The sequence below is a fragment of the Rutidosis leptorrhynchoides genome, chromosome 1 (genome assembly GCF_046630445.1).
Source record: "Rutidosis leptorrhynchoides isolate AG116_Rl617_1_P2 chromosome 1, CSIRO_AGI_Rlap_v1, whole genome shotgun sequence".
NCBI lineage: Eukaryota > Viridiplantae > Streptophyta > Magnoliopsida > Asterales > Asteraceae > Rutidosis > Rutidosis leptorrhynchoides.
Genome location: NC_092333.1, coordinates 77232198 through 77247911, shown reverse-complemented (window position 1 = coordinate 77247911; position 15714 = coordinate 77232198). Strand labels below are relative to the sequence as shown.

Genomic DNA, 15714 nt, shown 5'->3' with positions numbered 1-15714 from the left:
TTTCAAATTCTATATCTTTTCTTTTAATGTCAGCGTAGCTCTTTTGTCGACTTTGGGCGGTTTTCAACTGTTGTTGAATTTGGATGATCTTCTCGGTAGTTTCTTGTATAATTTCCGGACCCGTAATCTGTCTATCCCCCACTTCACTCCAACAAATTGGAGACCTGCACTTTCTACCATAAAGTGCTTCAAACGGCGCCATCTCAATGCTTGAATGGTAGCTGTTGTTGTAGGAAAATTCTGCTAATGGTAGATGTCGATCCCAACTGTTTCCGAAATCAATAACACATGCTCGTAGCATGTCTTCAAGCGTTTGTATCGTCCTTTCGCTCTGCCCATCAGTTTGTGGATGATAGGTAGTACTCATGTCTAGACGAGTTCCTAATGCTTGCTGTAATGTCTGCCAGAATCTTGAAATAAATCTGCCATCCCTATCAGAGATAATAGAGATTGGTATTCCATGTCTGGAGACGACTTCCTTCAAATACAGTCATGCTAACTTCTCCATCTTGTCATCTTCTCTTATTGGCAGGAAGTGTGCTGATTTGGTGAGACGATCAACTATTACCCAAATAGTATCAAAACCACTTGCAGTCCTTGGCAATTTAGTGATGAAATCCATGGTAATGTTTTCCCATTTCCATTCTGGGATTTCGGGTTGTTGAAGTAGAACTGATGGTTTCTGATGCTCAGCTTTGACCTTAGAACACGTCAAACATTCTCCTACGTATTTAGCAACATCGGCTTTCATACCCGGCCACCAAAAATGTTTCTTGAGATCCTTGTACATCTTCCCCGTTCCAGGATGTATTGAGTATCTGGTTTTATGAGCTTCTCTAAGTACCATTTCTCTCATATCTCCAAATTTTGGTACCCAAATCCTTTCAGCCCTATACCGGGTTCCGTCTTCCCGAATATTAAGATGCTTCTCTGATCCTTTGGGTATTTCATCCTTTAAATTTCCCTCTTTTAAAACTCCTTATTGCGCCTCCTTTATTTGAGTAGTAAGGTTATTATGAATCATTATATTCATATATTTTACTCGAATGGGTTCTCTGTCCTTCCTGCTCAAGGCATCGGCTACCACATTTGCCTTCCCCGGGTGGTAACGAATCTCAAAGTCATAATCATTCAACAATTCAATCCACCTACGCTGCCTCATATTCAGTTGTTTCTGATTAAATATGTGTTGAAGACTTTTGTGGTCGGTATATATAATACTTTTGACCCCATATAAGTAGTGCCTCCAAGTCTTTAATGCAAAAACAACCGCGCATAATTCCAAATCATGCGTCGTATAATTTTGTTCGTGAATCTTCAATTGTCTAGACGCATAAGCAATCACCTTCGTTCGTTGCATTAATACACAACCGAGACCTTGCTTTGATGCGTCACAATAAATCACAAAATCATCATTCCCTTCAGGCAATGATAATATAGGTGCCGTAGTTAGCTTTTTCTTCAATAACTGAAACGCTTTCTCTTGTTCCTCATTCCATTCAAATTTCTTCCCTTTATGCGTTAATGCAGTCAAGGGTTTTGCTATTCTGGAAAAGTCTTGGATGAACCTTCTATAGTAACCAGCTAGTCCTAAAAACTGGCGTATGTGTTTCGGAGTTTTCGGGGTTTCCCACTTTTCAACAGTTTCTATCTTTGCCGGATCCACCTTAATACCTTCTTTGTTCACTATGTGACCGAGGAATTGAACTTCTTCCAACCAAAATGCACACTTTGAAAACTTAGCGTACAATTCTTCCTTCCTCAATACTTCTAACACATTTCTCAAATGTTCACCGTGTTCTTGGTCATTCTTTGAGTAAATAAGTATGTCATCAATGAAAACAATGACAAACTTGTCAAGGTATGGTCCACACACTCGGTTCATAAGGTCCATGAACACAGCTGGTGCATTAGTTAAACCAAATGGCATGACCATAAACTCGTAATGACCGTAACGTGTTCTGAAAGCAGTCTTTGGAATATCATCTTCTTTCACCCGCATTTGATGATACCCGGAACGTAAGTCAATCTTTGAATAAACAGACGAGCCTTGTAGTTGATCAAATAAGTCGTCGATTCTCGGTAGTGGGTAGCGGTTCTTGATGGTAAGTTTGTTCAACTCTCGGTAGTCGATACACAACCTGAATGTACCATCTTTCTTCTTGACAAACAAAACAGGAGCTCCCCACGGTGATGTGCTTGGTCGAATGAAACCACGCTTCAAAAGTTCTTGTAATTGGCTTTGCAGTTCTTTCATCTCGCTGGGTGTGAGTCTGTAAGGAGCACGAGCTATTGGTGCAGCTCCTGGTACAAGATCTATTTGAAATTCAACGGATCGATCTGGGGGTAATCCCGGTAATTCTTTCGGAAATACATCGGGAAATTCTTTTGCAATGGGAACATCATTGATGCTCTTTTCTTCAGTTTGTACTTTCTCGACGTGTGCTAGAACAGCATAGCAACCTTTTCTTATTAGTTTTTGTGCCTTCAAATTACTAATAAGATGTAGCTTCGTGTTGCCCTTTTCTCCGTACACCATTAAGGGTTTTCCTTTTTCTCGTATAATGCGAATTGCATTTTTGTAACAAACGATCTCTGCTTTCACTTCTTTCAACCAGTCCATACCGATTATCACATCAAAACTCCCTAACTCTACTGGTATCAAATCAATCTTAAATGTTTCGCTAACCAGTTTAATTTCTCGATTCCGACATATATTATCTGCTGAAATTAATTTACCATTTGCTAATTCGAGTAAAAATTTACTATCCAAAGGCGTCAATGGACAACTTAATTTAGCACAAAAATCTCTACTCATATAGCTTCTATCCGCACCCGAATCAAATAAAACGTAAGCAGATTTATTATCAATAAGAAACGTACCCGTAACAAGCTCCGGGTCTTCCTGTGCCTCTGCCGCATTAATATTGAAAACTCTTCCGCGGCCTTGTCCATTCGTGTTCTCCTGGTTCGGGCAATTTCTAATAATGTGGCCCGGTTTTCCACATTTATAACAAACTACATTGGCATAACTTGCTCCGACACTACTTGCTCCGCCATTACTCGTTCCGACACCATTTGTTCCTTTCGTTCTATTAACCCCTGGTCCGTAGACCTCACACTTCGCCGCGCTATGACCATTTCTTTTACACTTGTTGCAAAATTTGGTGCAGAACCCCGAGTGATACTTTTCACACCTTTGGCATAGCTGCTTCTGATTGTTGTTGTTGTTGCGGTTATTATTGTTGTTGGGATGATTGTTGTAGTTGCTGTTGTTGTTGTTGTTGTTGGGCCGTTTGTTGTAGTTGCGATTGATGTTGCGATTGTTGGAATAATTGTTGCGATTATTGTTGTAATTGCTGTTGTTTTTGTATTGGTGATTCTTATCACCGTTTTCCTCCCACTTTCTTTTGACTTGCTTCACATTGGCCTCTTCAGCAGTCTGTTCTTTAATTCTTTCTTCAATCTGGTTCACTAGTTTGTGAGCCATTCTACATGCCTGTTGTATGGAGGCGGGCTCGTGTGAACTTATATCTTCTTGGATTCTTTCCGGTAATCCTTTCACAAACGCGTCGATCTTCTCTTCCTCATCTTCGAATGCTCCCGGACACAATAGGCACAATTCTGTGAATCATCTTTTGTACGTGGTAATATCAAATCCTTAGGTTCGTAACCCTCTAAGTTCTGTCTTGAGCTTATTGACCTCGGTTCTGGGACGGTACTTCTCGTTCATCAAGTGCTTGAATGCTGACCACGGTAGTGCGTACGCATCATCTTATCCCACTTGCTCTAGATAGGTATTCCACCATGTTAACACAGAACGTGTGAAGGTATGCGTAGCGTACTTCACTTTGTCCTCTTCAGTACACTTACTTATGGCAAACACCGATTCGACCTTCTCGGTCCACCGTTTCAATCCGATCGGTCCTTCGGTTCCATCAAATTCCAAAGGTTTGCAGGCAGTGAATTCTTTGTAGGTGCATCCTACACGATTTCCTGTACTGCCAGATCCAAGGTTATTGTTGGTATGTAGCGCAGCCTGTACTGCGGCTATGTTTGAAGCTAGAAAAGTACGGAATTCCTCTTCATTCATATTCACGGTGTGTCGAGTAGTCGGTGCCATTTCCTTCAAAATAGTCAAATGGAACAAGTTAATCATACAGAATATTAAGAGTAGTTAATAGTATTTCGTAGCATAATATGAACTCATTTATAAAAGCTTTTTCTTCGTATTAGCGTTTTATAAGTTTAAATTCGGGTAGTACCTACCCGTTAAGTTCATACTTAGTAGCTAATATACAATTCAACTACTACAATTCTATATGAAAAACTGATTATAATAATATTTCGCGTTCAAACTTTTACACAATATTTTACAAACTTACAATACCGCTTATTTTACATATAGCATGAAATATAGCACACAATAAATTTGATACAAGATGGTTGTGAAGATAATTCTAGCTAGTACACAAGTCGTTCAGCAAAGGCAATAAAGACACGTAATTCATACGTCCAGAAACAAGTCATGCATTCTGGTTTTACTAGGATTACTTCCCATCCTTGGTCTTGTGGAACATAACCGTTATGGCCGTTGATAAGACAGCGTGTTGTAACGTCGTCAAAGGGACGAGGGTTACGTAATGTCCAACAATCCCGTAACAATCTAAAAACCTCATTTCTTACCCCAATTACCGACTCCGTCACTTGTGGGAACGTTTTGTTTAATAGTTGTAGCCCGATGTTCTTGTTCTCACTTTGGTGAGAAGCGAACATTACTAATCCGTAAGCATAACATGCTTCTTTATGTTGCATGTTAGCCGCTTTTTCTAAATCACGAAGTCCAATATTCGGATATATTGAGTCAAAATAATTTCTTAACCCATTGCGTAAAATAGCATTTGGGTTCCCCGCAATATATGCGTCAAAGTAAACACATCGTAACTTATGGATTTCCCAATGTGATATCCCCCATCTTTCGAACGAAAGCCTTTTATAAACCAAGGCATTCTTGGAACGTTCTTCGAATGTCTTACAAACTGATCTCGCCCTAAATAGTTGTGCCGAAGAATTCTGACCGACTCTAGACAAGATTTCATCAATCATGTCTCCGGGTAGGTCTCTTAAAATATTGGGTTGTCTATCCATTTTGTGTTTTTATACTGTAAAATAGACAAGAGTTAGATTCATAAAAAAAATACTTATTAATACAAGCAATTTTTACATATATCATAAAGCATAAGCACACTATATTACTTATATTACACCACACGAATACAACTATCTTATTCCAACTCGCTTGTTTCTTCTTCTTCGGTTTTGGTTCGTTTTGCCAAGTTTCTAGGGATATATGATGTTCCCCTAATACGAGCCGTCGTTATCCACATTGGTTTAGAAAAACCTGGTGGTTTAGAGGTTCCCGGGTCATTGTTACAACTTAAGGACTTCGGGGGTAGACGATACATATAAAGTTCATCGGGGTTGGAATTAGATTTCTCTATTTTTATGCCCTTTCCCTTATTATTTTCTTTTGCCTTTTTAAATTCAGTTGGGGTAATTTCTATAACATCATCGGAATTCTCGTCGGAATCCGATTCATCGGAGAATTGGTAATCCTCCCAATATTTTGCTTCCTTGGCGGAAACACCATTGACCATAATTAACCTTGGTCGGTTGGTTGAGGATTTTCTTTTACTTAACCATTTTATTATTTCCCCCACCGGTTCTATTTCTTCATCCGGTTCCGATTCTTTTTCCGGTTCCGATTCTTCTTCCGGTTCCGACTCTTCTTCCGATTCCTCTTCGGGAACTTGTGAATCAGTCCACGAATCATTCCAATTTACATTTGACTCTTCATTATTATTAGGTGAGTCAATGGGACTTGTTCTAGAGGTAGACATCTATCACATAATATCAAACGCGTTAAGAGATTAATATATCACATAATATTCACATGTTAAAAATATATAGTTTCCAACAAAATTTGTTAAGCAATCATTTTTCAACTAAACACGGTTGAAGTCCAGACTCACTAATGCATCCTAACAAACTCGATAAGACACACTAATGCAAAATTCTGGTTCTCTAAGACCAACGCTCGGATACCAACTGAAATGTCCCGTTCTTATTGATTAAAAACGTTCCATATTAATTGATTTCGTTGCGAGGTTTTGACCTCTATATGAGACGTTTTTCAAAGACTGCATTCATTTTAAAACAAACCATAACCTTTATTTCATCAATAAAGGTTTAAAAAGCTTTACGTAGATTATCTAATAATGATAATCTAAAATATCATGTTTACACACGACCATTACATAATGGTTTACAATACAAATATGTTACAACAAAATAAGTTTCTTGAATGCAGTTTTTACACAATATCATACAAGCATGGACTCCAAATCTCGTCCTTATTTAAGTATGCGACAGCGGAAGCTCTTAATAATCACCTGAGAATAAACATGCTTAAAACGTCAACAAAAATGTTGGTGAGTTATAGGTTTAACCTATATATATCAAATCATAATAATAGACCACAAGATTTCATATTTCAATACACATCCCATACATAGAGATAAAAATCATTCATATGGTGAACACCTGGTAACCGACATTAACAAGATGCATATATAAGAATATCCCCATCATTCCGGGATCCTCCATCGGACATGATATAAATTTCAAAGTACTAAAGCATCCGGTACTTTGGATGGGGCTTGTTGGGCCCGATAGATCTATCTTTAGGATTCGCGTCAATTAGGGTGTCTGTTCCCTAATTCTTAGATTACCAGACTTAATAAAAAGGGGCATATTCGATTTTGATAATTCAACCATAGAATGTAGTTTCACGTACTTGTGTCTATTTTGTAAATCATTTATAAAACCTGCATGTATTCTCATCCCAAAAATATTAGATTTTAAAAGTGGGACTATAACTCACTTTCACAGATTTTTACTTCGTCGGGAAGTAAGACTTGGCCACTGGTTGATTCACGAACCTATAACAAAATATACATATATATCAAAGTATGTTCAAAATATATTTACAACACTTTTAATATATTTTGATGTTTTAAGTTTATTAAGTCAGCTGTCCTCGTTAGTAACCTACAACTAGTTGTCCACAGTTAGATATACAGAAATAAATCGATAAATATTATCTTGAATCAATCCACGACCCAGTGTATACGTATCTCAGTATTGATCACAACTCAAACTATATATATTTTGGAATCAACCTCAACCCTGTATAGCTAACTCCAACATTCACATATAGAGTGTCTATGGTTGTTCCGAAATATATATAGATGTGTCGACATGATAGGTCGAAACATTGTATAAGTGTCTATGGTATCTCAAGATTACATAATATACAATACAAGTTGATTAAGTTATTGTTGGAATAGATTTGTTACCAATTTTCACGTAGCTAAAATGAGAAAAATTATCCAATCTTGTTTTACCCATAACTTCTTCATTTTAAATCCGTTTTGAGTGAATCAAATTGCTATGGTTTCATATTGAACTCTATTTTATGAATCTAAACAGAAAAGTATAGGTTTATAGTCGGAAAAATAAGTTACGAGTTATTTTTGTAAAGGTAGTCATTTCAGTCGAAAGAACGACGTCTAGATGACCATTTTAGAAAACATACTTCCACTTTGAGTTTAACCATAATTTTTAGATATAGTTTCATGTTCATAATAAAAATGATTTTCTCAGAATAACAAATTTCAAATCAAAGTTTATCATAGTTTTTAATTAATTAACCCAAAACAGCCCGCGGTGTTACTACGACGGCGTAAATCCGGTTTTACGGTGTTTTTCGTGTTTCCAGGTTTTAAATCATTAAGTTAGCATATCATATAGATATAGAACATGTGTTTAGTTGATTTTAAAAGTCAAGTTAGAAGGATTAACTTTTGTTTGTGAACAAGTTTAGAATTAACTAAACTATGTTCTAGTGATTACAAGTTTAAACCTTCGAATAAGATAGCTTTATATGTATGAATTGAATGATGTTATGAACATCATTACTACCTTAAGTTCCTTGGATAAACCTACTGGAAAAGAGAAAAATGGATCTAGCTTCAACGAATCCTTGGATGGCTCGAAGTTCTTGAAGCAGAATCATGACACGAAAACAAGTTCAAGTAAGATCATCACTTGAAATAAGATTGTTATAGTTATAGAAATTGAACTAAAGTTTGAATATGATTATTACCTTGTATTAGAATGATAACCTACTGTAAGAAACAAAGATTTCTTGAGGTTGGATGATCACCTTACAAGATTGGAAGTGAGCTAGCAAACTTGAAAGTATTCTTGATTTTATGTAACTAGAACTTGTAAAATTTATGAAGAACACTTAGAACTTGAAGATAAAACTTGAGAGAGATCAATTAGATGAAGAAAATTGAAGAATGAAAGTGTTTATAGGTGTTTTTGGTCGTTGGTGTATGGATTAGATATAAAGGATATGTAATTTTGTTTTCATGTAAATAAGTCATGAATGATTACTCATATTTTTGTAATTTTATGAGATATTTCATGCTAGTTTCCAAATGATGGTTCTCACATGTGTTAGGTGACTCACATGGGCTGCTAAGAACTGATCATTGGAGTGTATATACCAATAGTACATACATCTAAAAGCTGTGTATTGTACGAGTACGAATACGGGTGCATACGAGTAGAATTGTTGATGAAACTGAACGAGGATGTAATTGTAAGCATTTTTGTTAAGTAGAAGTATTTTGATAAGTGTATTGAAGTCTTTCAAAAGTGTATAAATACATATTAAAACACTACATGTATATACATTTTAACTGAGTCGTTAAGTCATCGTTAGTCGTTACATGTAAGTGTTGTTTTGAAACCTTTAGGTTAACGATCTTGTTAAATGTTGTTAACCCAATGTTTATAATATCAAATGAGATTTTAAATTATTATATTATCATGATATTATCATGTATGAATATCTCTTAATATGATATATATATACATTAAATGTCTTTACAACGATAATCGTTACATATATGTCTCGTTTAAAAATCATTAAGTTAGTAGTCTTGTTTTTACATATGTAGTTCATTGTTAATATACTTAATGATATGTTTACTTATCATAGTATCATGTTAACTATATATATATATATCCATATATATGTCATCATATAGTTTTTACAAGTTTTAACGTTCGTGAATCACCGGTCAACTTGGGTGGTCAATTATCTATATGAAACATATTTCAATTAATCAAGTCTTAACAAGTTTGATTGCTTAACATGTTGGAAACATTTAATCATGTAAATATCAATCTCAATTAATATATATAAACATGGAAAAGTTCGGGTCACTACAGATATATGGTTCGTGCAAAGCCTGCCTTTTATAGGCATGTGGCCAGAATTTCAGGGCCATGCGATTGCATGGCTTTTGTGCCTCCAGGCCATGCGATCGCATGGTGGTAGGTATCAGCTCACACTTCTTTGTTTTCTTGTTTGTCGATGTTTATAATATATAATATAATATATAAATAATTTATATAATTATTTAAATATTATATTATATTTTTGTGCATAGTTGACTCATAATTTTTAGTCTGTTGCGTCGAGCGTTGAGAGTTGACTTTGGTCCCGGTTTCGGTTTTTCAAACATCCTTGCGTACAATTTAATATCTTGTATTTTGCGTTTCGCGTCTTGTACTCTTGTAATTTTGAGACGTTTCTCATCAATAATTTGAACCATTTTGATTGCACTTTGTACTTTTGAGCTTTTTTGGTCGTTTGCGTCTTCAATTCGTCGAATCTGTCTTTTGTCTTCACCTTTTATTATTTAAACGAATATCACTTGTAAATAGAACAATTGCAACTAAAAGCTTGTCTTTCTTGAGGGATAATGCTATGAAATATATATTCGTTTTTAGCATTATCAAATATTCCCACACTTGAGCGTTGCTTGTCCTCAAGCAATATAGTCTTGAAATAAAAATACTAGAATCACTTCTTTATTCTTCACACTTTGTACATCAGTGATTTCTATACGGAGGTATAAACAATGGTAGTAACGATGTGGTTTACAGTTCCACATGACTATGAAAATTTAGATCCCTTAAGGAATTTGGATCTTTATGAAAACATTTGATCTTTTGAAAATTAAATCTAGCTTTTACCCTAGATAAGTTTTCAGGAATAACCCTTCACCGGTGTTTGCAAATTGTTTTTGTGGGTTTTGTGGGTTTCAGATTTGAAAATTTTAGCTCAAAACTTACGGTTTTGTGTCACCCACTTGCTAACCTTGTATTGGGAAAGCAACACGTCCAGTATACTTGCTCCGTATATTACCTTTCAATAAACTACCGTCCGGTTGTAAAGGAAAGCGTTGAAGATGCAACTGTTAAGGCAATGTCCCCTAACATGCTTTTAATTATGGTCTATAACGTGTCGGATGCAATTACTATCCTTGGTAGGAGCAATAGTAAAGCTCACCCTTATAATTTTTCGGTTTGGCACAAGGTACTGTCTTTGACCATATTATGCAACCACTGTTCTTACGGTTGACACCCGATTTAGTTCAGGTGACCTAATGAACTCCAGGTGAATTCCTAGGATTTTACGTTCAATGGTAATGAACGCATTGAAAATGGGTTTTCAGAAAACAAATCGATTTGTAATTTTGATCAAAATATTTTCTCGTTCAAGTTCGAGTTTAGATATCATTGAATTCCATGAGTTTGTAATTCTCAATCTTTAAAAGTCAATCTCAAGGATTGAGTAATATCAGTCTTAAAAGCTGATTTTTAATCTTTAAGGAGATTACCCTTTCTGGGGATCTGATTCATTAGTCTTATCAAGCTAATTTGCACGGCGTCCTCCCCATTTTACAAGACAGATCCTCTCATGGTTAGGATAAGTCTGACCACTTGGCGACCCTGTTTGATGCTGAGATCCGTGGATTTCCTGCTGATTTTAGTGATGACTTTTCTAGATTTTTCGTCAACCTACAGCTGGTCTGGACGACAACTTCATGACCTAAATCAAGAAACGCGTTTCTTTTTCGGAAGACTTTACTTCCTTTTAATGATGGAGTTGATTCATCGTGTAGATCCATCTTTTCTTACAGTAAATTGGGTAAAACTGATTAAATTAGTCCAAAGCAAAAGTATCTTTAATTATTTGTACAAAAATATGTTTTAAATAACTTGGTAGATTTTTCTCACATTTGGCTTTTATTTTCCTTTCTTTGCCTTTTTATTGTCCTCTATTCCATTTTAAATGAATTCTAACATTTTGGTTTGTTTCTCAATTTATGTCCTTTCCAAGGTAACAATAATTTCGGTATTAACACCTAGTTTTATCGTTCATAAATATGTATAAACATGATTTTGAGTTCATTTAATTGAAAATTTTGAAAATTTTTACTAGAATTGGGTAGTCAGTATATAAGACTAGGGCTGTTCTTTATTATCAGAGAGCACTAGATTCTAATACAACTACTGCGTTACTAGTATTTCTAATGGTAACCAAGTGTATAAGTCAAAAATTTTTAAAATTCCGAAAGAATTTAACCCCTTCCCACACTTAAGATCATGCAATGCCCTCATTTGCAAGAAATCAGTAACAATTTAAATTATTGAGGGTGATTAGCGTAGAAAAATGATTAAATTTTACCAAAGTTTCCAAATATATTGGCGTTTGTTTGCTGAATGATAAATGGTGCATATCATTTGTTCATTCCGTCTTGTTGTTACATCACATTTGTTTTTCGTTTTGTCATCAAAATTAGTAGCTTTTGCTGAACTTAATGCCAGTCTTTGAAAATGTGCTGTGATATTGCTCAATAACATCATATATATCTATCGCAATATCATGTAAAAATGCTCTAGAATCAAGGATAATGAAGGCATTTCTACAAGTAATAGGCCAAGATGTGCAAATTTGTATCGGAGAGTGATTTATAAAGAGTTTTGATGATCTATGACCTTGGTTGATCCCGATACAAGTTAAGGTCTAGTTTATGCTCTAAAATGGTAAAACAAGGCATCAAAGGTGTTAGGCTTCGTCCAAATGAAAGAAGATTGAAAAGAAAACGAAACAGCAATTTTCGTTACATTGGGACGCCGTCCAAGGCTTTGGGGCGCCGTCCAGCCTTTTAATGTGGGACGTCGTCTAAGTCTTTGGGACGCCGTCCAGCTCTTAAGAACGGGACGCCGTTCAGACTTTAGGACGCCGTCCTGTAGTAGGTTTTCAGCTACTTTTGCCTTTTGACCTACTTTCTCCACTTTAAAACCTACTGATTGAGGGACTGTTTTATCATATACGAAACCAGAGGTTACTGAGACGATTTTGGGAGAAAATTTGGTGAACTCCAAGCTCTTGAAAGAGGATCAACATCAAGTCTTCAAAGATCAAAACCTTCTCCATCCAAGATTCATTCTCTATTAGGTTGTTTTCTTGTCCTCCAACAATGAAATCTACTTATCAGTTGATTGTTATTTTGTTTGTAATTATGATTGTTGGCTAAACTCTATAATGTTCATCTAGATAAATAACTGAGATGTTGAATGTTTACTTTTGATTGATTGTTATTATGCACGATAGTTTGATGTTTGAATACAAGAACCATTCTTGTTAAAGCTTAATCCTTTCGATTCAACTAGTTGATATGTTCATTTGATTAAGAAACATCATCTTGTTAAATTAATGTATTGATTTACATCTAGTGACATGTGTTTATCCATCTTTTACCAAAAGGGATAAGTTGAGTTCAAATGGTTAGTTTATATAGGGATGTAAGAACGACTCTTATAGATACTTTCGGATAGCCTAATTGATATGTGTAGTTATATAGGTGAACGATCAATTCCCTAGATATTGTTATACATATTTTCATTACTCGATTCCATATAACTAATAGGTGTTAGTAATTTGCCTTATCTAGTGACGTTTATAGGGATTTTATTACCACACTAAATTGATTACTTGGGTTGGGTGAATTGAGCATTTAACCGGACCAAGGGAATGAACTAGGCTAAATCATAAGTTGACATAGGAGTGGATCATGATCAACACACCATTGACTTGATCATTCTTCAAGTCTTTAGACTAGTTGAATTAGTTGATTACAAATAGGAGGTCTTAGATGACAAGAACATCACTTGCGTCTTGTAATCCCGTTTGAGTGTTTACTCAAGACTACTCTTGGTGAACCGATCAATTAGTTCTCGTGCATAACCAATCAATCCGGTCTTAATCTTAAATAACATTCAACATCGAGGGTAAAAAGTCTAGATGAGCATTTTTCCTTAAATTGATATCAAATCTATCTTACTTACTTTCTTTGCACTTATTTTCATCTTATAAACTTAAAAGACCAAAAATATTGTTTTTACATTTAACCTTCTCTGATTTGGCTAAATCGTTAAATAGCCACCAAAACATAAAACTTGTACCTTTAAGCTTCATTTACTTAGTTAATCATAATATAGTTTATAATTCTAGTTTGACTAATACAACTGTCCTTGGAATGATACACGGAACTAAATCAGTTACTATACTACTACACGATCGGGTACACTGCCCGTTAGTGTGTAGCAATCTCTAATCGGTATTTTTCCATATTATTTTATACAACAATTCATACACCACTTTTCGCATATCAAGTTTTTGGCGTCGCTGCCGGGGACAGTTTTGTGTCAAAATAGAATTATTAACTAATTTGTGATTAAGTAGTTTCTTAATTATTTTAAATTATTAATAGTCTTTGAATAATCTTGTAGAATCGGTATGTTTAATAGTTTTTGTTAGTTGTGTGATTGACAGATTATAGGTTGCATATGCCACATACCCGAAGTTCAGAATCTCCATTACTTACACCGTTTAAGGAACCTGATAGAAAGCTTGGTAGAATTCCAAAAGAAGTACTTGAACTTTTTGTATCTTCATCAAAGCAAGAAACTTTTGATTCAGAATCAAGTACAACCAAGCCTCGATATTCAGATTTTAGTAAACCCGTTCAACCCCCAAATTTTGAAATGGAAGGAGACAGACCGTTGGTACCAAGACAATTAATGGCGACTAAGATGAAAGCAACCCGAACCGGCCAAGGTAGTGCCATTACTCCGCCCACTGGTGAGGTAAATTTTGAAATAAAGGGACCTATTCTTCAAATGATTAATAACAGGTGTCAATTTAGTGGTGGTCCTAATGAAGATGCAAACGAACATATTCGTCTCTTTCAAGAGATATGTCTTCTTTTCAAACTTAAACCAGACACTGACCAGGCCATATTTTTAAGACTTTTCCCATGGACACTCCACGGGGAAGCACGAAGTTAGTTAGATTCATTGGCCGAGGCTACGATAGAAACTTGGGATGGTATGTTGGAAAAATTTCTTAAGAAATATTTTCCAGCTTCTAAGTCCGCGAGACTCCAACATGAAATTACCCAATTCTGTCAAAAGTCGATGGAAACCTTGTATGAAGCATGGAATCGATTTTCCAAAATGCTAATAGGTTGTCCAAACCATGGCTTGGATACCTTTCAAAAAGTCCAAATCTTTTACAAGGGTTGTGATGTTGCAACCCGAATTTCCATTGATCAAGCGTCCAGAGGTTCACTCATGGACAAAACCGAGCAAGAGGCTTATGAGATAATCGAGAAGCTAGCCGATTATTCTCATGAGTGGCATCAAGAACGCCCAATTACTCGTAATGTTCAAGTCCAAAGCGCCGGTGCTTATGATGACCTTAGTTCCCTAAGTGTAAAAATAGACGGTGTTGCTCAAAACATGGACAAAATCACCACGGAAATTCATAGTATGAAAGTAGGTTGTGAATACTGCGGTGGACTCCATTTAGGAAAAGATTGTGATGCCGGTTTAACTATGGCTCAAAAAGAAGAGGTGGCTTTCATAAGTCAAAGAAATAATAATCAATTTCAAGGAAGAGCCCAGTTTAACCGGAACTTTAACAACCCCTACAACCCTCAAGGTCAAAATTCCAATTACCAACAAGGGTCAAGTAGCGGGTATCAACAACAAACTCCGGGTTTTTATCAAAACCCCAACAGGAAGAGAAAAAGTCAAATTTGGAGAGTATGTTGGAAAAGTTAATTGCATCACAAACTCAGATTGTCACAAACATAAACCAAACCAACGAGAAAAACGAACACCGGTTTAGAAACCAACAAGCCTCAATATAGAACTTGGAGAAGCAAATGAGTGGGTTAGCTAGTTTACTTAGTGAGAGAAAACCAGGAAGTTTACCGGGCGATACCAATAAGAACCCCCGAAATGAGCACGCCAATGTTATCACCACACGGAGTGGTTTAGCATACGATGCTCCAAAAATGCCCGAAAATTCTGATTTCAGTGTTCCGTTGAACCAAAATGATGAACCGGTTAAGGAGCCGGAACAAGTGGTTGAAAAGGAAGAACGGGAAAAACCCATAGTGACACCATATCAACCACCGCTCCCATACCCAAGAAAGCAAAAACAAGAAAGGCTAGAGGCCGAAAGGTCAAAATTCCTAGATATGTTTAAACAAATTAACATAAATATGCCTTTCATTGATGTAATCTCGGGTATGCCCAAGTATGCTAAGTTCTTAAAAGACTTACTTACTAATCGGAAGAAAATGGAGGAACTTTCATCCGTCACCATGAATGCCAATTGTTCAGCAATTTTGATGAACAAAATACCAAAGAAGT

General features: G+C 35.9%; 1 non-coding gene across 1 annotated transcript; it reads right to left on the bottom strand.

Annotated features, from left to right (window-relative positions):
* Positions 1-14430: 14430 nt before the first annotated feature.
* Positions 14431-14537, bottom strand: LOC139887187 (small nucleolar RNA R71). The gene has a single exon (XR_011773027.1). It is a non-coding gene; the product is annotated as a small nucleolar RNA R71 (small nucleolar RNA).
* Positions 14538-15714: the final 1177 nt, after the last annotated feature.